The sequence below is a fragment of the Kogia breviceps genome, chromosome 10 (genome assembly GCF_026419965.1).
Source record: "Kogia breviceps isolate mKogBre1 chromosome 10, mKogBre1 haplotype 1, whole genome shotgun sequence".
Classification (NCBI taxonomy): Eukaryota; Metazoa; Chordata; class Mammalia; order Artiodactyla; family Physeteridae; genus Kogia; species Kogia breviceps.
In genome coordinates, this window is record NC_081319.1 from 24083151 (window position 1) to 24108762 (window position 25612).

General features: G+C 45.0%; 1 long non-coding RNA gene across 5 annotated transcripts in view; it reads right to left on the reverse strand.

The window, feature by feature from the left end:
* Window positions 1-1213: 1213 nt before the first annotated feature.
* LOC131763526 (uncharacterized) overlaps window positions 1214-25612 on the reverse strand; it is a 138137-nt gene continuing 113738 nt past the window's right edge. For 3 of the 5 annotated variants that reach the window (XR_010842515.1, XR_010842514.1, XR_010842513.1), the window contains 2 exons: window positions 7967-8199; window positions 1220-1257 (listed from right to left, as the gene is read on the reverse strand). This is a non-coding gene — a long non-coding RNA (uncharacterized lncRNA). Of the gene's footprint in view, window positions 1258-5750; window positions 5928-6437; window positions 8200-25612 lie in introns of all 5 variants that reach the window. The other 2 variants (XR_010842512.1, XR_010842517.1) reach the window with 2 other exon arrangements.

Consider the following 25612-nt stretch of genomic DNA (forward strand, 5'->3'; position numbering starts at 1 on the left):
AAAGTAAGAAGTGCAGGGCTTCCCTGGTGGCGCAGTGGTTGAGAGTCTGCCTGCCGATGCAGGGGACACGGGTTCGTGCCCTGGTCCGGGAAGATCCCACGTGCCGCGGAGTGGCTGGGCCCGTGAGCCATGGCCGCCGAGCCTGTGCATCCGGAGCCTGTGCTCCGCAACGGGAGAGGCCACAAGGGTGAGAGGCCCGCGTACCGCAAAAAAACAAACAAAAATAAAGTGGAGTTGAGAAGAACATGTAGTTCTCATTGATTTGCCTCAGACAGAGCCTGGGTTCAACTCTGTTGAGAAGAACATATAGTTCTCATTGATTTGCCTCAGACAGAGCCTGGGTTCAACTCTTTTAATTCTTACAGTCATTTAAGAATTTTCTTTAGAGAGGCAAGTTTGATTCTGAGCTTGATTTCTTCTTTATAGCTTGTCTGTACACATATATACAATTCTCAACTATGTCTGCTTTAACTCACAATAAGAAGTAACTCTTGGGCTTCCCCAGTGGCGCAGTGGTTGAGAGTCCGCCTGCCGATGCAGGGGACACGGGTTCGTGCCCCGGTCCGGGAAGATCCCACGTGCCGCGGAGCGGCTGGGCCCGTGAGCCATGGCCGCTGAGCCTGCGCGTCCGGAGCCTGTGCTCCGCAACGGGAGAGGCCACAACAGTGAGAGGCCCGTGTACCACAATTAAAAAAAAAAAAAAGAAGAAGTAACTCTTGGAAACAGTGTGTAAATATGACCTCCTTTTCACATACACAGCTTCGGTTATTCTTACCCAGTTCAAACTCATAAGAAGAAAGAACAGTTGAGATAAAGTGTATTTGAGTTCTGTTTTTGTTTTTTTTCCCTCACATAAATCTTACATATGTCTCAGTTTAGGCGAACAAGAAGTAGTATTGAAAATGATTCATATTGCTGCAAATCAGCTCAGCCTCAGACATTCCTTTCATAAGAAAGTCTTCATTTCTCCTTAAAGTGAGTTAACATAAGGACAGCAAAACACATTCGTTTCAAAGGCACATTCTTACTTAAAGAAAAAAAAAGATATAAAACACTGTTTACAAACCATAATTTTAATTGACCCCTTCCTTATTTCTTAAATTATCAGTGATTTAATATATGCAAATGCCTTTGGATGATAATACATATATATTTGTATTTGCCGTCTCAAAATTTTTAATTAATATGAGATAATGCTCACACAAAAAAATTACCTGGATGTTCTTTAATTTTCTGTCCTCTAGGTGTCACTTATGTCTACAGAAAAAGAAAGAAAAGAATGATTACTTCAATTAGAGATAATAATTAATGTAGATAGTTGATTACACTAAGTGCAAGAATTACAGAGAGATTCTACTTGATTTTCTATGTGTTTATTTTAAAAAGTTGTTGCAGTTCATTCACATAATGAATGTAATACAATCTATATATTGTTTTATTTAGTAAACTGGCAATTAAATTACATTTTCGAGCTGTATATATAAACTTTAAATTACTACCTGATTATGTGTTTGTATATCCACAAAAATACCCAATTACAGAATTGGCCCTGCTTTCTAACAACACCTAATCCAGCGCAAACCCTTCACTTCCACAGACCTTCCCCAAATCACCCAACAAAAGACCAAATTCTATAATCGTTATTTTATAATAGTCTCTTACTGGGACACCCTCTGGCACACCACAGCTCTGTGTTCTCCCTCGATGCAACCAGTATTAAGCCCAGTTTATTCAATCACAGGTATGTTCCCAGGAGTCACTGACTCAAAGGCACTGACAAGTCAAATGAACACATGGGCACAGGGCCTATGGAGTCAGCTTTGCTAGAGTCAGAATACCTTGTATTTTTGCCATTTCAATATGTTAAAATAATAAAAAATATTAATATTATTAATAAAATAAATATTTACTATTTAAAAAAGAAAAGCTGGGTGGTACTTTCTGTCCTCTGGGCATCTCTTCTGTCTAAAGAAAAAAAAAGGTTGCTTACTTTAATTAAAGATACTAATTATTATAAATGTTGATTATACTAGGTTTAATGATTTCACAGATCACAGGTCTATATATAGGGTAATGGTATTTTCAGAAACTTTAAATTATCACCTATTTATATGTTTGCATATATAGGTGTGCTTTAATTCACACAAATAAATGTGTATTAATAGATCCTTTACTAAAATTTGTTACATAAATGATGTTTCAAAGAAATAAATTAGAATTTAGGTCTTTCATGTAAAAATTATTATTTTATGCCCGGATCAACAGAGGTTCCTTTTATCACCAAATTATTATTAATTCTCAAAGCTTTATGCATACTCTTCAACTATTCTTTTGAGGTTCCCTTGGGTATAGCTGACCTAATTTTACTTGTTAATGTTTTAAAAAAATAAAAATAAAACACCATCGCACACTTTAATTCACCCCTAAAATATGGACCACCTTACCAGCAGGTGGAGACACAGAGCGCGTGCGCTCCAGAAGCTGAAGCGTCACCCTTTGAACTGCGAGCCCGCTGGCCTGCCCAGCACTAGGGCACTTTCTTGAAGGAACAGGTAGTGGCAATCTGATGTTTATCTGAGCCCCGACCCTGCCTCCTGTGTCGTTCTTCCCTCTGAGGAAAGAGGAAGATGCAAGAGATCTCCCTGCTAACCCCTATCCTGGCCGGGCCTGGCGCTGCCGGGGGCTCCCTCGCTCTTTTTTTTAATGAACATTTATCTCATATTAAAAGCTGTGAGAAGGCAAGTACAAAGATATCACCCATGATTATTACTAATCGAAGATATTTGCATTTTTTTAAATCCATGGACATTTTCAGAACAAAGGGTCAATTAAAATTATTTAGTAAACGGTATATTTTTTTCTTTCCTCTTTTTAATAAGAATGTGCCTTTTAAAGTGTTGTGCTATACTCGGGCCTCCCTGGTGGCGCAGTGGTTAAGAATCTGCCCGCCAATGCAGGGGACATGGGTTCAAGCCCTGGTCTGGGAAGATCCCACATGCGGCAGAGCAACTGAGCCTGTGCGCCACAGCTACTGAGCCTGAGCTCTAGAGCCCGCGAGTCACAACTACTGAGCCCGTGAGCCACATCTACTGAAGCCCACACGCCTAGAGCCCCTGCTCCTCAGCAAGAGAAGCCACCGCAGTGAGAAGCCCGTGCACCACAATCAAGAGCAGCCCTCGCTCGCCGCAACTAGAGAAAGCCTGCGTGCAACAAGGAAGACCCAACACAGCCAAAAATAAATAAATAAATTTTAAAATAAGTAAATAAATAAAGTGTTGTGCTAAACTTATGTTTATCTTGCTGTACTCTGAAAAGCAATAGAGTTATTTTTGAAAAGGATGTCCGAGACTGTTTGTTTCCACTAATACAGATTCTTTTCATTACTATTGTACTACCTAGACTCTTCCTCATCAGCTGTAAGGATGTGCCTTTGAGATGAACATACACATTTGTGTTCATCTTGGTTTACTCTAAGGGGCACTAAGGAGTTTCTTTTGTGAGAAGTGTCTGAGACTGAGCTTCTTTCCATTAACACAAATTTTTTCCAGTTCTACTTCCTGTTTGCCTACACTGAGATGTATATAAGATTTATATAAGAAAAAATATCTCAGAAACTCACACTCATCTCCATGGCATTTTCTTCCTCTTAGAGCAAGATAAGAGGAATCTAAGCCACATATGTGAAAATGAGTTCATATTTCTACACTGTTCTCCACAGTAACTTCTTATTGTGAGTTAAAGCAAATATCATTGAAAACCCTATTTGTGTGAACAGACTAGCAGTAAAGAAGAAATCAGATGTTAGTCTCTAAAGAAAATTCTTATTGACTGCTAGAATTCACCCATGCTTTGACTGAGGCAAATCAACGAGAAACACCCGTTCTCAAAAGCAGACCCTATTAACATAAATCAAAGCAGCACATTTGAAAACACAGAGTACAAGTGTAAGCAAGTTCAGAATTATACATTGTTCTCAAAAATGTGTTCTTATTGCTAGTTATAAGAAATCTAGATGAAACTAGTGTGTAAGTGTACAAGATTTCATGTTCAAACCCAGCTTGGTGATGGTAGGTCATTGTTGGTGACGGTAGGGTCCGAACAATTCTGAAAAGTATCGTGAGAGTCAGAGTCACATTGAGGGTCAGACAGGGTGAGGTTGAGGGTCAAAGTCATGATGACACTGATCTTTAGGATCCTGGTGAGGGTCAGGATCAGTGTCAGGATGTGGGAGTTAGTGTCAAGGTGAGAGAGAAGAGAAGGTCTGGTACAAGTTCAGAGTGACAGTGGGTGTACATTGCAGAGTCAGGGTGAGGGTAAGGTTGAGGATCAGAGTCACTGTCAGAGCCGGGCTAAGGGTGGTGATAAGGGTTAAGGTAAACATACGGATGAACTTCAGGGTCAGGGTGAGGGTTAGGATCAGGGTCAAGGTGAAAGTGAAGATGAGGCTCAGAGTAATAGTCATCGTTCAGGGGAGGGACAGGAGGAGGATGTGGGTCAGGTTGAGGGTTCCAATCAGGTTCCCTGTCAGCGTGAGGTGGGGATCAAGGTATGATCAGGATCAGGGTCATGTTGAGAATCAAGGTAACGAAAAAGTGAAGGCAGGGTTCAGGGTGACAGTAATAGAAGGGTCAAGGTCAGGGTGTTTGTCAGGTTTGGAATGATGAACAGGGGAAGGTCAGGTTGATCATCAAAGACAGAGTAATGTTTGAGGAGTAAGGAAGTCAGATACAGTGTCAGGGGGGAGGTCAAGGTCAGAGTCACTTTGGAGGACAAGGGTCATGAAGAGGGTAAATGTGAGCTTTAGGATCAGAGTGAGGATCAGGTTGATGAAGGCGAGGTTCTGTGCACGTGTGTGGGTAAAGGGTCAAGGTTACAGACATGCTGAGAATACAGATGAAGTTCAGGGAGAGGTGAAGGTCAGGGTCAGAGTCAGCATGAGAGTCAGAGGAAGGGTTCCTTGATGGTCATGGTCGGTGTCGGCTTGAGGGACATGGTGAAAGTCAGGGCAAAGTTTAGGATCAGGTAAGGTTCAGGGTCAAATTCAGTTTCTGGGTCAGTGTGAGAGGAGCGTCTGAGGCACGGTCTGCTTCAGGGTCAGGGTGAAGGTCAAGTTCGGGAGTAGGGCTAGTAGCAGAATCAGTTTCAAGGTGTCATCATGGTCAGATTTAGTTTGAAGGTCAATGGAGAGGATTAGATAGTAGTCAGGAAAGAAGTGAGGGTCAGGTTCAGAGTCCATTTGAGAGTCAGGGTCAGGGTACTATCAACATGACGGTGAGGGTGAGCCTGAACGTCAGGGTCTGGAAGAGGGTGAACAATCAGGGTGAGTGTGCAAGTCATGGTCAGGCTCAGGAACATGGTGACTTTGACAGGTTCGACGTGATGGGCGAAGATGAGCATCAGTCAGTGTCAAGGTCAGAGTCTGGGTCAGGATATCAGGCTCAGGGACATAGTGAAGATCAGAGGCAGGTTTAGGGGAAGGATCAAGGAAAGGATTCAGTTTAGCTTCAAGCTAAAGGACAGGTAAAAGTCAGGGTGTGTATCAGAGTCAAGGTAAGGGTGAGGGCGAGGGTCACCAACACTTTGGGGGTGGCTTATTGTATGGGATAAAAAAACCCTATTCCTTAGAGGGGCATTATTTATGCACAGAAAGCCAACAGCTACTTCATGATCCTCCACATCTTTACTGTCCAATCCACCACTTCAGGCCTTTGGAAAGACCTACCGAAAAGCTGTGGACTCTTAGAACCCACCTAGAATAATAAGAATAATCTGCAGTCCTCCACTGCAATGGCTTCCTTCAGGCCCAGTGAGCCAATGCTCTGGGTTGGGTCCCAGCCTCCTCCAGGCACATTTTAATTCTCTATCTTAGAATTAGAGGATGGTTGCTTGCTTGCAAGTTCCCTGGCCTTTCACCGACATTCCCCCACCTGCAGGGAGAAGCAAGTGCTGGATAAGGCACTGGAACCACTAGCCCTCCAGCCAGAGACTTCTCGCTGTGACCCAGTTGTCTCATCTGTAAAATAGGGGATTTGGATTTGATGGTCAGTTCAAACTCCATGGGAACCTTTCAGGCACTGACTCCTAGCTTTCAGGTCCTGCTTCTCTTCTGAAGCCTGCAGAATAACATTTCCCAGCTTTTAAAATTCCCCTCCCAGGACTTCCCTGGTGGCGCAGTGGTTGGGAGTCCGCCTGCCGATGCAGGGGACGCGGGTTCGTGCCCCGGTCCGGGAGGATCCCACATGCCGCGGAGCGGCTGGGCCCGTGAGCCATGGCCGCTGAGCCTGCGCGTCCGGAGCCCGTGCTCCGCAACGGGAGACGCCACAACAGTGAGAGGCCCGCGTACCACAAAAAAAACAAAAAAAACAAAACAAAACAAACAAACAAACAAACAAAATTCCCGTCCCAAATGGCCCCAAAATGCAGGGTACCGAACTCACCTCACAATTCAGAGCCCACCTCCTACACAGCTGCAGGGGTCAGGGAGATTCTATGGAGCTTTCATGTCTATAGTTTGTGCTATGAGGATAAGAGATATTGACATCTCCCCAAATATGAGAACTGTAATATGAAATCTGCTTTTTCAAACAACACCCTAGCCCTCACTGCCTTAGAAGAGCCCAGCAAGCTTTCTCAGGCTGTCATTTTTCAGGTCTCTTTTCACCTCCCTTTTGGGAATCTCTGCTCTCATATCATTTAAAGATATTGATTATCTGCTCAACAACTACCCTGTTCTCCTTCTTTTTGTCCTGGTTGCCTGTGTTTCGCGTCAGTTTTCAGATAAGAAAAGAGAGTACCGCTAAGGCTCTATTTATAATGTCCTTGAAAGCTGAGTGCTGACTTCTTAGAGCTAAAAAACTGGCGGGGGGGCTGCCCTGGTGGAGCAGTGGTTGAGAATCTGCCTGCTAATGCAGGGGACACGGGTTCGAGCCCTGGTCTGGGAGGATCCCACATGCCGCGGAGCGGCTGGGCCCGTGAGCCACAACTACTGAGCCTGCGCGTCTGGAGCCTCTGCTCCGCAACAAGACAGGGCACGATAGTGAGAGGCCCGCACACCGCGATGAAGAGTGGTCCCCGCTTGCCGCAACTAGAGAAAGCCCTCGCGCAGAAACGAAGACGCAACACAGCAAAAATGAATTAATTAATAAACTCCTACCCCCGACATCGTCTTTAAAAAAAAAAACAAAAAACTGGCGGGTTAGGAGGGACTCAAAGCAGAGGGTCATCCCCACGGAGATGACAGCACGGGAACGTAGCACACACTTAGTATCCAGGTCAAAATGAATAAAGAGAACAGAAACACAGGTCCAGGGGAAAAGGGGAAATGCCAGGCGCATAACAGAAACTCGATACATGTTTCGCGAAAAGAAGACCTGAAAAGAGGGAACAAGTGGGGAACGGAGGAATTCAGAGAGATAGCAAATTTAGTTCAAAAAGCTCGGAACTTGGAGTCAGGGGACTTTCATTTGAAGCCTGGCTCTGCTCGATTTATTAGATTTGTTAGAAATTCGAGCTCGAGAAAGTTTCTTGGCTTCTCTGAATCTGGGTTTCCTCTTCGGTCAAGTGGGTATAGCATTGCCTTTCCAACTAATCTCATAAGATGGCTATAAAAATCAAACATAATCATGGTTATGGACGTTCTTTGTAAAGTGAAAAAACTGTCAACACACGAGGCTCTAAGCCTCCTCGACAGAGCTGGCATTTTGTAGAGCTGTTCGCCAGCCACTGTGACATGCTCTACGTACATTAAAGCATTTAACCTCACAACAATCCTGCAGGTATAAACTATTATTATTCCTCTTCTACAGATGAGGAAACACACAGAGAGACGGTAATTTGCTGAAGGTCACGCACCTAGGAAGAAGTTAACTGAGATTCAAATAAGGCTTGCCTGAGTCCAGCAGCCAATTCCCTTAATCACACCGCCACCTCTCAGACCTTAATATGTATCCAGAGCCATTTAACATACCCAAGTGAGATGAAATCCACCTCCCGGTGTTAACCGACACGGTGTGAGTCACCTTGGGCTGCCAGAACAAAACACCATAGCCTAAGTGGCCCAAACAACAGAAATGTATTCTCTCACAGTTCTGGGGTTGGAAGTCCAAGATCAAGGTGCTGGTAGGGTTGCTTTCTGGTGGGAGATCTCTTCCTGGCTTGCAGACGGCCGCCTTGTGTCTGGGTCTTCACGTAGCTTCTTCTCTGTACGTGTGGAGAGAGTGGGATCTCTGATGTCTCTTCCTCTTCTTATAAGGACGCCAGTCCCGTAAGATTAGGGACCCACCCTTATGACCTCATTCAATACCGGTTACCTCCCTAAACGTCCTATCTCCAAATATTGTCACATGGGGGTGGTGGGGGCGGGAGGGGGTCAGGATTTCAACATATGAATTTGGGGAGGACATAATGCAGTCCCTAACAGACATGTAATAGACACCTACTCCAAAAAAACAAATAATCTGTCGACTTTTTCTCCCCAAGAAGGAATTTTTTAAAATCCCATCCCATCACCAGCAGCCACTGCAGCAAAATTCTTCAGCTGAGTCCTGCCCAGATAACTGCTCCCCCATAAAGCCAAGCAGCTCTGCTGTAAAATGAATGAAGCGGGTTTCATGCAAAATATCTGAAACGTACCTGCTCTCTCCCTCCCTCCTATTCAAGAGCGTTCTTTTTTTTTTTTTTTTTTTTTTTTTTTTTTGGTATGCGGGCCTCTCACTGTTGTGGCCTCTCCCCTTGCGGAGCACAGGCTCCGGACGCGCACGCTCAGCGGCCATGGCTCACGGGCCCAGCCGCTCCGCGGCATGTGGGATCTTCCCAAACCGGGGCACGAACCCGCGTCCCCTGCATCGGCAGGCGGACTCTCAACCACTGCGCCACCACCACTGCGCCACCAGGGAAGCGGGAAGCTCTCAAGAGCGTTCTGAAGAAGTGAAAGGTCTGTCCCTTGTTGCCCTCCTGCCAGGCGTTCCTATTTACAGTTTCTGGCGAGTTTGAAGGGAGTCAAAAGTTTTCAAATCACTTGCATGGCTTTGCAACATACTTTCCCACCCCCTTCTCCTAGGTCATTAGAAATTATTATTCCTGGTTCCCATGGGGGTGGTGGTGAGGGGAGAAGGGAAACAGAAAGGAAGGTTTGCAGTATGCGAAGTCTTTTAAAAACAAAAAAAAAAACCTCAGAGGAAAAGACATTGTGGTTTTCTGCCTGTAATGTTTTCTGTTTAGGTCTGCTCCCTGCCAGTCTGTTCCTAAAACTTAGAGCAGGGCTTCCCTGGTGGCACAGTGGTTGAGAGTCCGCCTGCCGATGCAAGGGACACGGGTTCGTGTCCCTGTCCGGGAAGATCCCACATGCCGCGGAGCGGCTGGGCCCGTGAACCATGGCCGCTGAGCCTGCGCGTCCGGAGCCTGTGCTCTGCAACGGGAGAGGCCACAACAGTGAGAGGCCCGCGAACTGCAAAAAAAAAAAAAAAAAACAAAACTTAGAGCAAAAGTTTCATGTGGACTTCATCCTTGAATCCTACTTCACAGAGATGCTGATGAGTCCAAGGGCAGACAGAGAAAGGCCAGAAAGGTTTGTTGCCTGGATTCCAGAAACCATTAAAGGGTTTTACAATTCATCTCCCTACTCCTGGCAGCACATAATAAATTACCAGCATTCATCTATCTAACAGGATCAGGCTTCAGAACTTGTGAGCCATATGTTCACGCCATTGCTTTGTGCAAATAGATACTCTAAATATGCAACGATCTGGCACATTTCAGGAGAATTTATCAAAATGTTCTCTTGTCCCCCAACACGTATATTAATAAAAAATAATACTGAATAATTCCAAGTAGCAGCCATGCACACGATTCCAGACTGTAAGTTCAGTTGCACATTTAATGAAGGTTATTTGTAATCATAAGAAGAAAAAAAAAAATAGCTCAGTGGCCAGAAGTACTTATGGAAGATAGAATGAAGCTTGTATGTTACTGTTTTTACAGATGGATGGTAGAGGAAGGGTAGAAATGTGGTTGAACTTGGTTTATTCCCAATAAAAATTCTGGATTGGGTGGTCAGCCATCTGGGGCAAGAGCAAATGTTCTTTACTATGTGACCATGAAATCAGTCACACTCCATCTTTACTCTCATAGTGCTGCTAATCTCACATTTTCTGGAGAAGAAATTAATACATTTCAAAAATTTCTCTGTTACCAATGCTTCCTCCCTGGTTACCATAGTCAACAATAGAAGTTCTGGGCTTCTAAAGAAAACAAGACTAATAGTTGCATTTCAAGTCAACAGACTGTAAGTTAGGAAAAAATCTGGAGGAAAATATATCCAATTGGCAATATTGGTTGTTACTTCGAGCTGCCTTTATGCAGGTCATCTTAATTCCTTTTTGTTTTTCTTTTTTTTTTTTTTGCGGTACACGGGCCTCTCACTGTTGTGGCCTCTCCCGTTGCGCATCTTAATTCTTTTTAAAAGTTTTGAATTCACTGACTTATCAGAAAACATTTAAAACCGCTTTAACTTTTTAATTTGGGAAAAGTTTTAAATACATAATACAGGAAAATATAATAAATGCATTCATACTTCCCAACCCAAATGAACAAATGTTAACATTGTTTCCACTTTTCTTCAATCTTTTCTTTAAAATACCTGACAAAAGTTACAGATTAAATTGAAATCCTCTCTATAGACCTTACAAGCCCCATTTTTCCGTTTACCTCCCCAGAGGAGGCCACTACTGTGAATTTGGAACACATCCTTCAGCCATAAGCATATGTGGCCGATCAATTACGTAAGATATCGCTTTGTGTGTCCTTAAACCATCGTATACACATCTTACCGTATCATCCTTCAACTTAATTTTGCATTCTCCTGTGCGTTCTGAAAAGCGTTCCTCCTAGGACTTGCTGACATTTTAAAAATATTTATTAAATTTTTAAAAATTTACGTTAATTCGCAGGAGGCGACTTTTCATAACCTTAATAAGTCCAAGTAACTGAGAGACACCTCTAGTCCCAGCACTTTACAGAACATTATCGGAGACTGACACTCCCTGGGTGGCTATTGTTGGGAACCTCTGAGACAAGGACTTCGGTGCAATTCATCTATCAGCAGAGCCCCAGGAAGCGTGAGTGAGCAAGGTGGTGGGACTGAGAAAGCCAGTGTCCATGTACCTTTGCTCAGACTGCACTGGATGGGGGCAACAGGGCCTCAGGACCACCAGGACCTTTTGGAAAGCACACGAGACGCTGCCCAGAATTATCCACCTAAAGAAATGGAGGATTGGGCTTCCCTGGTGGCGCAGTGGTTGAGAATCCGCCTGCCGATGCAGGGGACACGGGTTCGAGTCCTGGTCCGAGAAGACCCCACATGCCGCGGAGCGGCTGGGCCCGTGAGCCATGGCCGCTGAGCCTGAGCGTCCGGAGCCTGTGCTCCGCAACGGGAGAGACCACAACAGTGAGAGGCCCGCGTACTGAAAAAAAAAAAAAAAAAAGAAAAGAAATGGAGGATGGCAGACTCATACGCAAGCTCCTCTTCCCCACTGGTTAAAGACGGACCTCAGGGCATTAGCTTCCCCGACGCTTTTGGGGCTGCTCGTTCCATGGGGGCCATGAGGGCCTCAGGAAAGTCTCCAAAGCAGAATGAGACAGAAACACAGTGCACACTCCAGTGGGATGTGGCTAGCCAGGGTGGGGCTGAGCTCACCCAGAACTGCTGGGTCTTCTGGACCCTGGCCTCCAGATGGGGCCATAAAAGCTAGACAACAGGCAGTGGAAGTCCTCTTTCTTCCTTACAAATGAATCTGATTTGACAACACAGAGTAGGCTTTGTAAGTCTTTAAACAATTATAGATACGTCTTACTGTATCATTCTTCACCATAACTTTGCATCCTCATTATGCTCTTTTTTGTTTTTTATAAATTTATTTATTTGTTTGTTTGTTTGTTTATTTTTGGCTGCGTTGGGTCTTCATTGCTGTGTGCAGGCTTTCTGTAGTTGCGGTGAGCGGGGGCTACTCTTCGTTGAGGCGCGCGGGCTTCTCACGGCAGTGGCTTCTCTTGTTGCAGAGCACGGGCTCTAGGCTTGCGGGCTTCAGTAGTTGTGGCATGTGGGCTCAGTAGTTGTGGCTCGTGAGGTCCAGAGCGCAGGCTCAGTAGTTGTGGCGCACAGGCTTAGTTGCTCCGCGGCATGTGGGATCTTCCCGGACCAGGGATCAAACCCGTGTCCCCTGCATTGGCAGGCGGATTCTTCACCACCGGGCCACCAGGGAAGTCCCTTCATTATGATCTCTTGAAGGCTTTCCTTCTATGTTATTTGCTGGCATTTTTAAAATATTTATTAATTTTTTTTTCTTTGGCTGCACCACGCAGCATGCAGAATCTTAGTTCCCTGACCAGTGATCGAACCCAGGTCCCCTGCTGTGGAAGCATGGAGTCTTAACCACTGGACTACCAGGGAAGTCCCGAAAAATATTTATTATTTTTTTAACAATTTGCATTTTTAAACTTAATTAACAGGGTAAGACACTTCATAATCTTAATAAGTCAAAGTAATTGAGAGACACCTCAATTACTTTGACATGAGCCTACTTTGAGAGAGTAGGCTGCTTCCTCAAATACAACAAAGTTTGGGAAAAGCAAGCTTTCCAAGTCTCAAGAGCTGTCTCAGTCAGAAAATGCCAAACAAGGGGTCACCATCTTTGAAGTCACCCATCTCTTATAGCCTAGAAGCCAACCAAAAAAAAAAAAAAAAAAAAAATTCAATTCTCTTTAGTCCACTCATTGTACCACTTTCTTTCCCAGAAGCAGGATGAAAGAGCAGCAAACAGTGTGAGAAAGTCAACAATATCTTCCTTGTGGGCCTGTAGTTGACTGAAGTTAAAGGGAATGAGCCACAGCTGCTTCTAAAATTCCAGCACATAGTAGATGCTCAGTAAATGCATTGTGAACCTCTGACCCCTCTTTCTGCCTAAAATGCCAACTTTACTTAGCATGACTCTTCAGGGGACATGTCCATAACCTGAGGGCTTCATCTACCATCCATGTCACCCATTGATCTCACTCATTCCCATTCCCCGGGCAATCGTAGGACAGAGGATGGGTACATCAAAGAAATAAAGGGCTCCATTGTGTTGGTTCTCTGTAGGGCAAAAGGCATCTGTGGGGATTCAATATGAGGGGAGGGGCGAGAAGATGCTGGCAAGGAAGGGTAGGAGCTCAAAGGCTGGGAGCCACTCTCCACCAAGTGCTGGGAACTGTTGCTGAAACAACGTTTCTGGATCTTCACAGTTTTGCTGGGGGTCCACTGTGATTCTCCTTTTGTCAAAGGCAATTTATTCTAGTGGTTTCTGGAATAACTTCAGGGCCTTCTTGTTACTTGCCCAAACCGGTAAGACAATTTACTGTGTTCAGTCCAGCTACGTCAGTACTTGCAAAATTCCACAGGGCGGAGACAGCATCAGCTGCCATTCTCTGTGGTACCTAGCGTGTTTGCACGTCTCAGTGAACCCAGTTAGCCGTCCGTTCACTCAGTCAAGAGGGCCTATCTTTTGCGTAAACATCCCAGACTTCCAGTGGTAAAGGGAAAGCAGAGGATTATAGTAATTATCTGGATGACTCCCACCATAATCTCACTTTTGCCTAAGTGTGAGCCTCACCTTAATTGCCTTGATAGCTAGAGGGAGACATTATTCTTGGAATTACAAAATTATAGGGCTAGAAAGAGGTCTGAGAAGGCCATTAATCATCAGGATAATAAGCTCAATTATCTGGCACAAAAAGATCTCAGACACCTCTTCCTTTTCATGCTCTGTGGATGGCGGGTAGATTTCTCAACATCTTTGCCCTCACTTCGCTTTACCACCTTTCACTCCTTCCCCAATTAAAGCAACCGAGGGCTTCCCTGGTGGCGCAGTGGTTGAGAATCCGCCTGCCGATGCAGGAGACACGGGTTCGTGCCCTGGTCCGGGAAGATCCCACGTGCCGCGGAGCGGCTGGGCCCGTGAGCCATGGCCGCTAGGCCTGCGCGTCCGGAGCCTGTGCTCCGCAACGGGAGAGGCCACAACAGTGAGAGGCCCGCGTACCGCAAAAAAAAAAAAAAAAAAAAAAAAAAACAACTAATAAAATTCAAATTAACAACATTAAAAAAAAAAAAAGCAACCGAAAATGAAGTCCTCATCAGATCCTACAAATTATGAGGGGTCCCTTAAGAAAAAAGGATAATACGAGTGAGGGGACAGGTGAAGTAGCTGAAGGAGATTAAGAGGTACAAACATCCAGCTATAAAATAAATTAATCATGGGGATGTGATGGACAACATAGGAGACAAAGGTAATAATACTGTGATAACTCTGTATGGTGACAGATGGTAACTAGACACAGTGATCATTTCGTAAGGTATACAGATGTAAAATCACTACGTTGTACACCTGAAACTAATATAATATTGTATGTCAATTATCATTCAGTTTAAAAACGAAAAAAGAAAGTATACGGTGTCCTTTGATTCCTGTCCTCAGTGAAAGCATTTATTTTATTGGTTAGGTATATTGTCATGGTAGACTTGGAAATGGTGAATTTAAGTAAACACAAAATCCGAGACCTTCTAAATTCTAACCCTGTTTTTGGCTGGTCTTTTTTCCTTAATAATCTCAAACTGCAGGCAATATCCTGTAACTACAAATATGTTTCAGGAGAAGAATGATTTGATTTTTTAAAATTCAATCAATAAGGTTCAAATCTATTTTTGATTTACTGAGCCCAAAGGCATCCTCTGAATTTATATTAGAGCAACGTAATACAGGCACAAGGACCATCACTTGTAAAGGATACCACCACCTACCAGCTTCTTCCGTGTTTCCCCCTCCAGGCTGTAACGGTGTTAATCATTCCCAGTTTTTTACGCTTATATAGCACCTCAACACTTTTCTCAGCTTTGATGGAAGACCCAGAATATTTGCTCCCCTTTTTTTTTTTTTTCTTTAAAGAACTCTGTACTCTATGTAAGCATAGACGGCTTTTCAAAACCATTACTTAGAGGTGTAACTTATTCTTATACCGCAGACAAAATACACAATGAAACACTCCCTTTGCAATTTGGTAGGGTACCTATTTCAAGATGGAAAGAAAATTATCCAGGTATGGCTTTTCAAAGATTCCATTTACATAAACATCATGTTCAAGCCAAAGGATCAAGTGCACTTATGGTTTTCTGATTACCAAAGGAAAAAGTGGCTTTTTTTGTTTTTAACTTCACAATGGTTGCCGTTATTCCTGAGTGCTCTCCTTCAACGGATGCTGTACCCTGTGATCTTGTAAGTTAACTTATTTAATCCTCGGAATGACCGTAGGAGCCAGGTATATTTACTTGCGTTTTGCAGATGAGGAAAGTGATGCTTGGAATACTTGCCCAGTTACTTGCTCAGAAAGTAAAAGGCTGGTGCTGGGAGTAGAACCAGGTCTGTTATGATTCAAAAGCCAGGTTTGCACATAAGCTTTATTATGCTCAGTCTATCAATTGTGTTTCATTTAACATAGAAAACCACGTGCAATTCAGCTTACATTCTGGACTTACTGAAGTGGGATTCTGGGTAAACTGAAATGTACTGACTATATCTTTAAAGCTTTCAGTGGCGTGCTCTGCATAGCAGCAATATTTGGTGACTTTTCATAATGCATTTTCCTAAGCCTGACAACAACATTTCATTTTAGTTTTCATTTAGAAATAATCATGAATATTAGTAAGTGCTCAAGGCACAGTGTCTTTTCTTATGAGAGCCTTGTCATATGAGTGAGAGACTTTCTAGGAAGTTTGGTTCAAAATGGAAATGCAGATATAAATGCTAAAGTGCAGAGACACGGGTGCTCTGTGCTCCATAATTTAAGTACAACTTCTTGAACTACTCCTTATGTCCGAGGAGGAGTCTGGGTAGACCCTGAATTTTCCAGGGAGAGCTGCTAATCAGCGAATAACTTTTGATACAGAAGAAGTAATGTCTCATTTTGTACAATACTGAGCAGCAGCGTCCAATCTGTTTTCTGCTACTTAATATTTTAAGAAGTTTCTTCCAAACGATGCCAAAGACTACCAGCTACCACCAGTAACTAGGAGAGAGGCAGCCTCAGAAGGAACCAACCCTGCCTACACCTTGATCGCGGACTTCTACCGCAAAAACTGTGACAATAAATATCTGCTGTTTGACCTAAATGACCATCAACAGAGGAACGAATAAAGGAGACGTGGTACATAAATACAACGGACTATTACTCAGCCGTAAAAAAGAATGAAATAATGCCATTGGCAGCAACATGGATGGACCTGTGTTCATCATACACTGAGTGAAGGACTTCAGACAGAGGAAGACCAAGAGCGTATCATATCACTTCTAGGTGGAATCGAAAAACAGATACAAGTGAATTAACTGACAAAGCAGAAAGAGACTCACGGGCTTAAAACAAGAATGTGGGGTTACAGAAAAGAAGGGGGAATGGGGAGGGATAAATTAGGAAGTCGGGATAATGGATACACAGAAATAGATATATGTATAAGAGATACTCCACAAGGACCTGAGGCTCAGCACAGGGAACTCTACTTGACCCACTGCAATAACCTCTGTGGCAAAAGAATCTGAAAAATAATAGATATACTGTATGCATATGTATAACTGAATCCGAGGGCTGTACACCAAAAACAAACACAACACTGTACATCAACTGTTATCCAACATACCATAGAAAAGAACTTACAAAAAGCGAAGCAAAGCAGAGCAATGCCTACTATATTCCCCTCCGGCCTCCTTGACTTGGGCTGCTATCCCCTCCCTGGCGCCTGAGCAGGCTTGCGTCCCGTTTGCGTCCCGTGGCTGGGCTGTGGTTCGGCCGAGAGGGCTGGGGAGGATGCGCCCGCCAACGAGCCCCCCCTTTAACCCGTAGAGTCTGTTTGGCTCTGCGTGGGACCACAATCCGGATCCAGGAGGGCCCTCCTACAGTTTAAACAAGCCTAGTGCACCCAAACGATGGTGGACCCTACGGCCTGGAGGAGATCCCAAACGTCCCCTACTCTACGTCGCCGGCGCTGGGTTTCCAACAACTAGCCTCCTTCCTGCGAGTCGCCCCGCCTTTGAACCACAGCACCCTCGGCGGGGCGGTTTGGCAGGGCTTCGCATTTGTCTGCGGGGGTAGAAGCTTAAGGGGGAAGAAGTAGTGAGACATAAGGCCTTGGGTGTTTGCTCTGGCACCTTCCACTCTAATTCACAGCCCAGGAAAACGACTTTCTCTAAGGCTCCGCTTGCCCGAGTAACCCGACTTGGCATGGAGAAATGCTGCCGCCTTGTGGACACGTCCTGTAACAACAAATTTACAACCGCTGCTCAAAAGCACTTCCTATTCCCCAGGCCTGGGGGACTGTTAGTGACACCTGCCCTCAAGTAACGTCCTGGGGTAGGTAATGCAAAAAGAATTCGAGACACGGCCGACACTCAAGAAGGAAATTTCAAGAGGTAAATTTTACTGACACTGTTTAAGAAAAGAAAAAACAACAACAACACATGACAAGATGCTCAACATCCCTAATTATTAGAGAAATGCAAATCAAAACTGCAGCAAGCTAATGCCTCGCATCAGTCAGAATGGCCATCGTCAGAAGTCTACAAACAATAAAGCTGGAGGTGAGCGTGGAGAAACGGGAACCCTCCTACACTATTGGTAGGAATGTACATTGGTAACAGTCAGTATAAAGGACAGTCTTTTTTACGGGCCCAGCCGCTCCGCGGCATGTGGGATCTTCCCGGACCGGGGCACGAACCTGTGTCCCCTGCATCGGCAGGCGGACTCTCAACCACTGCACCACCAGGGAAGCCCAGGACAGTCTTGAAGTTCCTGAAAACAACTAAAAAGAGAGCTACCCTATATCTGGCATCCCACTCCTGGGTGTATATCCGGAGAAAACTGTAATTTGAAGAGACACATGCACCCCAACATTTACTGAAGCACTATTTACAATAGCCAGGACACAGAAACGAGCAAAATGTCCACCAACGGATGAGTGTATAAAAAAAGATGTGGTACATATGTACAATGGACTATTACTCAGCCGTAAAAAAGAATGAAATAATGCCATTGGCAGCAACATGGATGGACCTGGGAAGATCGTACACTGAGTGAAGGACTTCAAACAGAGGAAGACCAATAGTGTATCATATCACTTCTAGGTGGAATCGAAAAATAGATACAGATGAACTAATTGACAAAGCAGAAAGAGACTCACAGACTTAAAACACAAATGTGCGGTTACATAAAGGAAGGGGGAAGGGAGAGGGATATATTAGGAGGAAGGGACAAACACATACACACAAATACATATATGTATCATAGATAATCCACAAGGACCTGAGGCTCAGCACAGGGAACTCTACTTGACCTAATGCAATAACCTCTGTGGCAAAAGAATCTGAAAACAATAGATATACTGTAAGTATACGTATAACTGAATCCAATGGCTGTACACCGAAAACAAACAACACAGTACGTCAACTATATTCCAACATACCATAGAAATGAAATTACAAAAAGCGAAGCAAAGCAAAGCAAATCAAAGCAGAGCAATGCCTACTATATTCCCCTCCGGCCTCCTTGACTAGGGCTGGTAACCCATCCCTGGAGACTGAGCAGCCTTGGGTCACGTGGCTGGACAGTGGTTTGGCCGAGAGGGCTGGGGAGGATGTGCCCGCCCAACGAGCCCACCCTTTAACCCATAGGGTCTGTTCGCCTCTGCATGGAACCACAATCTGCAGATCCAGGCGGGCCCTCCTACAGCTTAACCAAGCCTAGAGCACCCAAACGAAGGTGGAGCCTGCGGCCCGCAGGAGCTTCCAAAAGCTAGCCTCCATGTCTCCTGGCACTGGGGTTCCCATCTTCAGCCTCCTTCCTTCGATTCAACCCACTTACAAACAACAGCACCCTGGGCAGGGTGGTTAGTCAGGGCTTTGGATTTGTCTGGGGGGGTGAAGTTTAATGGGGAAGAAGTAGTGAGATACAAGCCCTTGGGTGTTTGCTCTGGCACTTTCCACATTCTGGCACCTGGCACCTGGCACATTCCACATTCACAACCCAGGAAGGCAACTTTTGCTAAGCCTCTGCTTGCCCGAGTAAACCGGCTTGGGCATGAAGAAATGCTGCCGCCTTGTGGACACGGCCCATAACAACAACTTTACGACTGGTGCTCATGGGCACTCCCTATTCCCAAGGCCTGGGGGGCTGTTAAGGCCCTCAAGAAATACCCTGTGGGACTTCCCTTGTGGCACAGCAGTTAAGAATCCGCCTGCCAATGCAGGGGACACGGGTTCGAGCCCTGGTCCGGGAAGATCCCACATGCCGCAGAGCAACGAAGCCCGTGCGCCACAACCGCTGAGCCTGCGCTCTAGAGCCCGCAAGCCACGACTACTGAGCCTGCACGCCTAGAGCCCGCGCTCCACAACGAGAGGCCACCGCAATGAGAAGCCCGCGCGCCGCAACTAGAGAAAGCCCGCGCGCAGCAACAAAGACCCAACGCAGCCAAAAATAAACAAATAAATAAATAAATTTATTTTCAGAATATATATATCCTGTGGTCGGGAATGGAGAAAGAACGCAGAACATGGCAGACTGTCAAAAAGCCCATTTCAAGAGATAATTTTTACTCACATTCTTTAAGAAAAAAGTACATGAAAAGATGGTCAACACCACTAATTATTAGAGGCACAAATCAAATCTCGAAGGAGATATCACCTTGCACCAGTCACAATGGCCATTATCAAAAAGTCTGTAAAAAATAGTAGCCGGGCTGCCCTGGTGGCGCAGTGGTTGGGGGTCCGCCTGCCGATGCAGGGGACACGGGTTCGTGCCCCGGTCCGGGAGGATCCCACGTGCTGCGGAGCGGCTGGGCCCGTGAGCCACGGCCGCTGAGCCTGCGCGTCCAGAGCCTGTGCTCCGCAACGGGAGAGGCCACAACAGGGAGAGGCCCGCGAACCACAAAAACAAAACAAAAAAAAGTAGCTGGAGTGTGCGTGGAGAAAAGGGAACCCTCCTAAGCTCCTCGTGGTTATGGAAACTGGTGACAGCTACTTTAAAGAACATTATGGAGGTTCTTTAAAAAATAAAAAGAAAGCTACCAGATGATCCGGCAATCCCTCTCCCGGGGGTATATTCAGAGAAATCCAGTACTCGAAAAAACCCACACACCGCAACGTCCACTGCAGCAGTATTTACAGTAGCCGAGACATGGAAGCAATGAAAGTGTTCACAGACAGAGGAATGGATAAAGAAGATGTGACACATATATACAGCGGAATACTAATCAGTCATTAAAAAAGAATGAAAGAATGCCATTTTCATCAACATGGATGGACCCAGAGATTATCACACTAAGTGAAGTAAAGCAGAAAGAGAAAGACAAATACTGTAAGATATCACTTACATGTGGAATCTACAATATGACACAAGTGAACTTATCTACGGAACAGAAACCAACCCACAGACGTAGAGAACAGACTTATGGTTGCCAAGGGGGAGGGATGGATTGGGATTTGGGGGCCAGTGGACGCAAACTATTATATATAGAATGGATATACAACAAGGTCCTACTGTATTGCACTCTACAGGGAACTATATTCAATATCCTGTGATTAAACCATAATGGAAAAGAATATGAAAAAGCATATGTATAAATGAATTACTTTGGTGTTTAGCAGATATTAACACAATATTGTAAATCAACTATACTTCAATAAAATAAATTAAATATATTTATATATCTATATACATATATCTCTCTATTTCTATCTCTATCTCTATCTATCTCTACATCTGTTGTTTAAATCCACCCAGCGTGGAGTACTTTGTTATGTCAGGCCTAGCACATGCATACAGAGCCACTGACCAGTCTTGTCTGAACTTGACTCTCCCTAGAACTTTCAGTTTCCCCAACCAATATACATATGTATTTTTTCACTTAATACAATATGATTGAGTTCCTTTCACTTGCTACTTAAGATTCTTCACAAATACTCCATCAACCTCTTAGAGCATTGGTTAGGGCAGTGGGGGGAGACCAGGATGGTGATGGGACTAAAACTGTGTCAACTAGGAAAGGTTGAAGGAGTTGGGGATATAGCAGAATGACTATTTACAGGAAGGAATTAAAGGAGGAGCAAGAAAGTAAAGGAGGAGCGCCAAACCATGCCTGAGAATTCAAAGAAAGAAATGGTACAATGGATAGCCTCATCCACCCATCATACAGCATATTAAAATTGGATTCATGTGCATTTTGATCATTTCACAATCTTTTAAAACGTTATAACAAGGGTTGGAATTTTTAAGGCTCCTGCAGGTCTTCAGATTTCTATGCCATTAAGTAACATTTCCACATATTCATCTCAGTCCATTCCTCAATAACATAACCCCCAACAAAATTTGCTGGAAAAAAGTGCATGTGCATCCTTTTCAGGGGAAATACGTGGCTCAACGTCCAAGAGGTTATTTGTGAAAAGATTTTTGGGTTCTCAAATGAAGTCTTCAGATTAACCAAGAATCCTTTGTTTCTCACTCATCCAAACTCTCCTTGGCTGGCTCAGCTACTCACCCAAGTACACCAGAACGTAGGCACCCTGCCTGCCACTTCAAATAACGCCAACATTATCGCCCAGATATGGACCGCGGGTCCTGTCAAATGACTCTGTAACACCCCTAGGGGTGCGATTCCTGCACTGACACTTATCAAGACTGAACTCCTGGAGGAAAAGGCTCCCACATCAGGATAGCTGTGCTCACCCATTTGCTTCACTCTTGCCAGTAGCAAGCCTGCAACTCTTACATTTGGCAAAGGGATTTTATTATAGAGAAACCCAGGCTCTGCACCGCTTTGAAATATTGTTGCATGCACATAAGTAAGCTCCACGCAAGCAGGACCATTTTTTGTGTGGTTCTCTGCTGCATCCCCAGAGCCTGCCACGTAGGAGTTGCTTTATAAGTATGTGATGAACAAATGACATGAAAATCTCAGAGGCCTTAGTTGCAAGCAATAGCACATATGTAACGAAAACAGGGCAGAAGAGGGCTTATTACAAGGATATTGAATAGACGAAATAATTGCTGGGATGACTAGAGGATGTGTCCAGAGCAAGCAGGCGGGACCGTAATCAAAATCATGCCACCAAACCAGACGTAAGGACTCCTCTGCTGCTGACCCTGAAGACGGCACATCACAGTTTGGGCTGCATTTGTCACTGTCACTGAGGACAGGGAGAAATGTCTCACAAACAGTTGGCAGTCCAAGCCTGGTCTACCTGTACTCCATTCTGGTGCACCAAAGTAAAACATTCATAGTGTCTGCAGGGATTGGGCTACTTTTGGGGTAGCGCTGCTGCCAGTTAATCCAACAGGAGCGCCTGCTTCAGTAAAACAGTAACACTCATTAAATGCTTGCTCTGTGCTAGGCTCCCATGTACTATGTTCCTCCTCCCATTCAGTCATTCCAGCCACTCCAAAGGCCATGTGATGTGCCCACCATGTGTCAGGCACCGTGGAATTGTGTATGTATGGAGAAAGTAGTTTGAATTTTGTAGGGACATTTAATAGCTTTGTATTCTTGGTCACGTCGCTTAACTCCCCTGTGCCTCAATTTTCCATTCTGTACAATGGCAATGATTTTTAAAATTTTATTTATTAATTTATTTTTGGCTGCATTGGGTCTTCGTTGCTGCGCGTGGGCTTTCTCTAGTTGAGGTGAGCGGGGGGCTACTCTTCGTTGTGGTGCGCGGGCTTCTCATTGCGGTGGCTTCTCTTGTTGCGGAGCACGGGCTCTAGGCGCTCGGGCTTCAGCAGTTGTGGCGCACGGGCTTAGTTGCTCCGCGGCATGTGGGATGTTCCCGGACCAGGGCTCGGACCCGTGTCCCGTGCATTGGCAGGCGGATTCTTAACCACTGCGCCACCAGGGAAGTCCCACGGCAATGATTTTTAAGTGACCTACCTCATAGATTCTTAGGAGGATTATACTATATTATATTATATCTGAGTTATTATATATAAAGCAGCTCAGGGCTTCCCTGGTGGCGCGGTGGTTGAGAGTCCGCCTGCCGATGCAGGGGACACGGGTTCGTGCCCCGGTCCGGGAAGATCCCACATGCCGCGGAGCGGCTGGGCCCGTGAGCCACGGCCGCTGGGCCTGTGCGTCCGGAGCCTGTGCTCCACAACGGGAGAGGCCACAACAGTGAGAGGCCCGCGTACCGGAAAAAAATAAATAAATAAAATAAAAATAAAATAAAGCAGCTCAGACAGTTACTGGCATATAGTACCACATGCTCCTCACCACAATCCTACAAGGCAAGGGTATCATTTTGCGATGTTGAAACTGAGGTACGGTGAGAGGAGCCTGTGCTTGGTGACACAAAGTGGTTGGACCTGAATTTGCACAGAAATCCACCTGACTCCAGGGCCTAAAATCTTAGACATCCTCAAGGTTGACAGTAGAAGCAAACTGTGTTGAAGTGCTTCAGTTATGCCTGAGGTGCAAAACCATGGAGGGTTTTGGGCCACAAAGAAATGATCCAAGTTCTCAAAGTATATTTTCTGCTCTATGTTTGAGCACCCTTATACAAACTTCTTATGAACTTCAGTCATTTTAAATATCTCTCTCGGGCTTCCCTGGTGACGCAGTGGTTAAGAATCCACCTGCCAATGCAGGGGACACGGGCTCAATCCCTGGTCCGGGAAGATCCCACATGCCGCGGGGCAACTAAGCCCGTGCGCCACGACTTCTGAGCCTGTGGTCTAGAGCCCGCACGCCACAACTACTGAGCCCCCGCGCCTTGAGACCGTGCTCCATCCGTAACAAGAGAAGCCACTGCAATGAGAAGCCCGTGCACCACAACGAAGAGTAGCCCCCCGCCCCCCGCCACAACTAGAGAAAGCTGCTCACAGTAACAAAGAACCAAAGCAGCCAAAAATAAATAAATAAAATCAATAAATTTAAATAAATAAATAAATCTCTCTATATATGATCGATGAAAAAGAGGCCAATAAAAGGACTTGATTGACTACTTGCTCGGAGCCTGAGGCAGGGCACCCAAGCTGGAAAGGCAGAGATGCTGGGAGCCCCAGTGTGTGCTTGGCACTGCAAAATTGGGTTGGACTGGCCTAGATTAGCAGCAAGTTGGCCTCAACCAGTGCTGCCCATCCCACTGGGAACACAAAGAACATCATTGCCTGTCTCCCCGCAAAAACGTGTGTAAAATTTCAGAAGGTTCGTGTGCCTCTCGATCCCATCTGTGAATTCCAGGTGAAGAACCCTTCTTCTTGATAAGTGACTCTAAAGCTTTTTAAAGGCTGCAGTCATCTTTCAGAGCAGCCAAAAACACCATAGTCAACCTAGGCCACCTGCTCCCAATGTCTGGCAAGAATCTCACAGCTGCACACCAGTGCATGTGTAAAGTTGCATGGAAGCCAGATTTTTTTTTTTTCATCCGGCTAATGTTTATTTATGCATCTGGCATAGTTTCTAGAAGCTGGTGATACAAATGTGAACAAGATGAACAAGGCCTTGTCCTCGGGAGCTGAAACTCCAAGGGCAAGACTGACAATAAACATAAAAAGCAGTGGACAGAACAAAATGGGATACAGTAACCAAGAGTGACTGGTGGCTGGCTGTTTTAATGGGGTGGGCAGGGAAGGTTCTTAGGAGTCATGTGAGTTGATACCTAAGCGGCGAGGTGGAGCCAAGTGTTTAAAGAACTAAGAAATTGTGTTCCCAGGCAGAGGAAATAGCAAGTGCAAAGGCCCTGCGTACATAATGAATGTGGTCTTACTGAGAATTAGAGATGGGACCAGCATAGGTGGCATAAAGTAAATTAACACTGAATTTGAGGCCTCAGTAACTCAATAGTGCAATAAGCTTACTTTCTGGATATAAAATTTGAATAAGCATTAATAACCCCTTAATAACTATTTAATAGACTCTGTGTGTACTAATGAAAATCTAGGAAACCAAAAGTCCTCATAAAAATTCAAGAAAAGACCAGTACTTTCTCCATTATTAAATACCATATCAAGGGGCTTCCCTGGTGGCGCACTGGTTGAGAATGTGCCTGCCAATGCAGGGGACACGGGTTCGAGCCCTGGTCTGGGAAGATACCACATGCCGCGGAGCAACTCGGCCCGTGCGCCACAATTACTGAGCCTGAGCGTCTGGAGCCCGTGCTCCGCAACAAAGAGAGGCCGCGATAGTGAGAGGCCCGCGCACCGCGATCAAGAGTGGCCCCCGCTCTCCGCAACTAGAGAAAGCCCTCGCACAGAAACGAAGACCCAACACAGCCAAAAATAAATATAAAAATTAATTAATTAATTTTAAAAAAATGGTCCGCATCAAAAAAAAACATCTTAAAAAAAAAACATATCAGGAAGACCTATGGGCTATAGATCAATTTTTAGAAATCACTGAGCTAGGTGGCTTCCTAAGGGCTCAAAACCACCTCTATCAGTTGGAAAGCTCAGATCCACCAAATGTTTAGACCCCACTGTAAGCTCCTGCTTTCACTTCAACTACCAAATCTTCAGCTTGTCTAAGTTATACTCCAAAATGTCCTACTTTTAGAGAAAA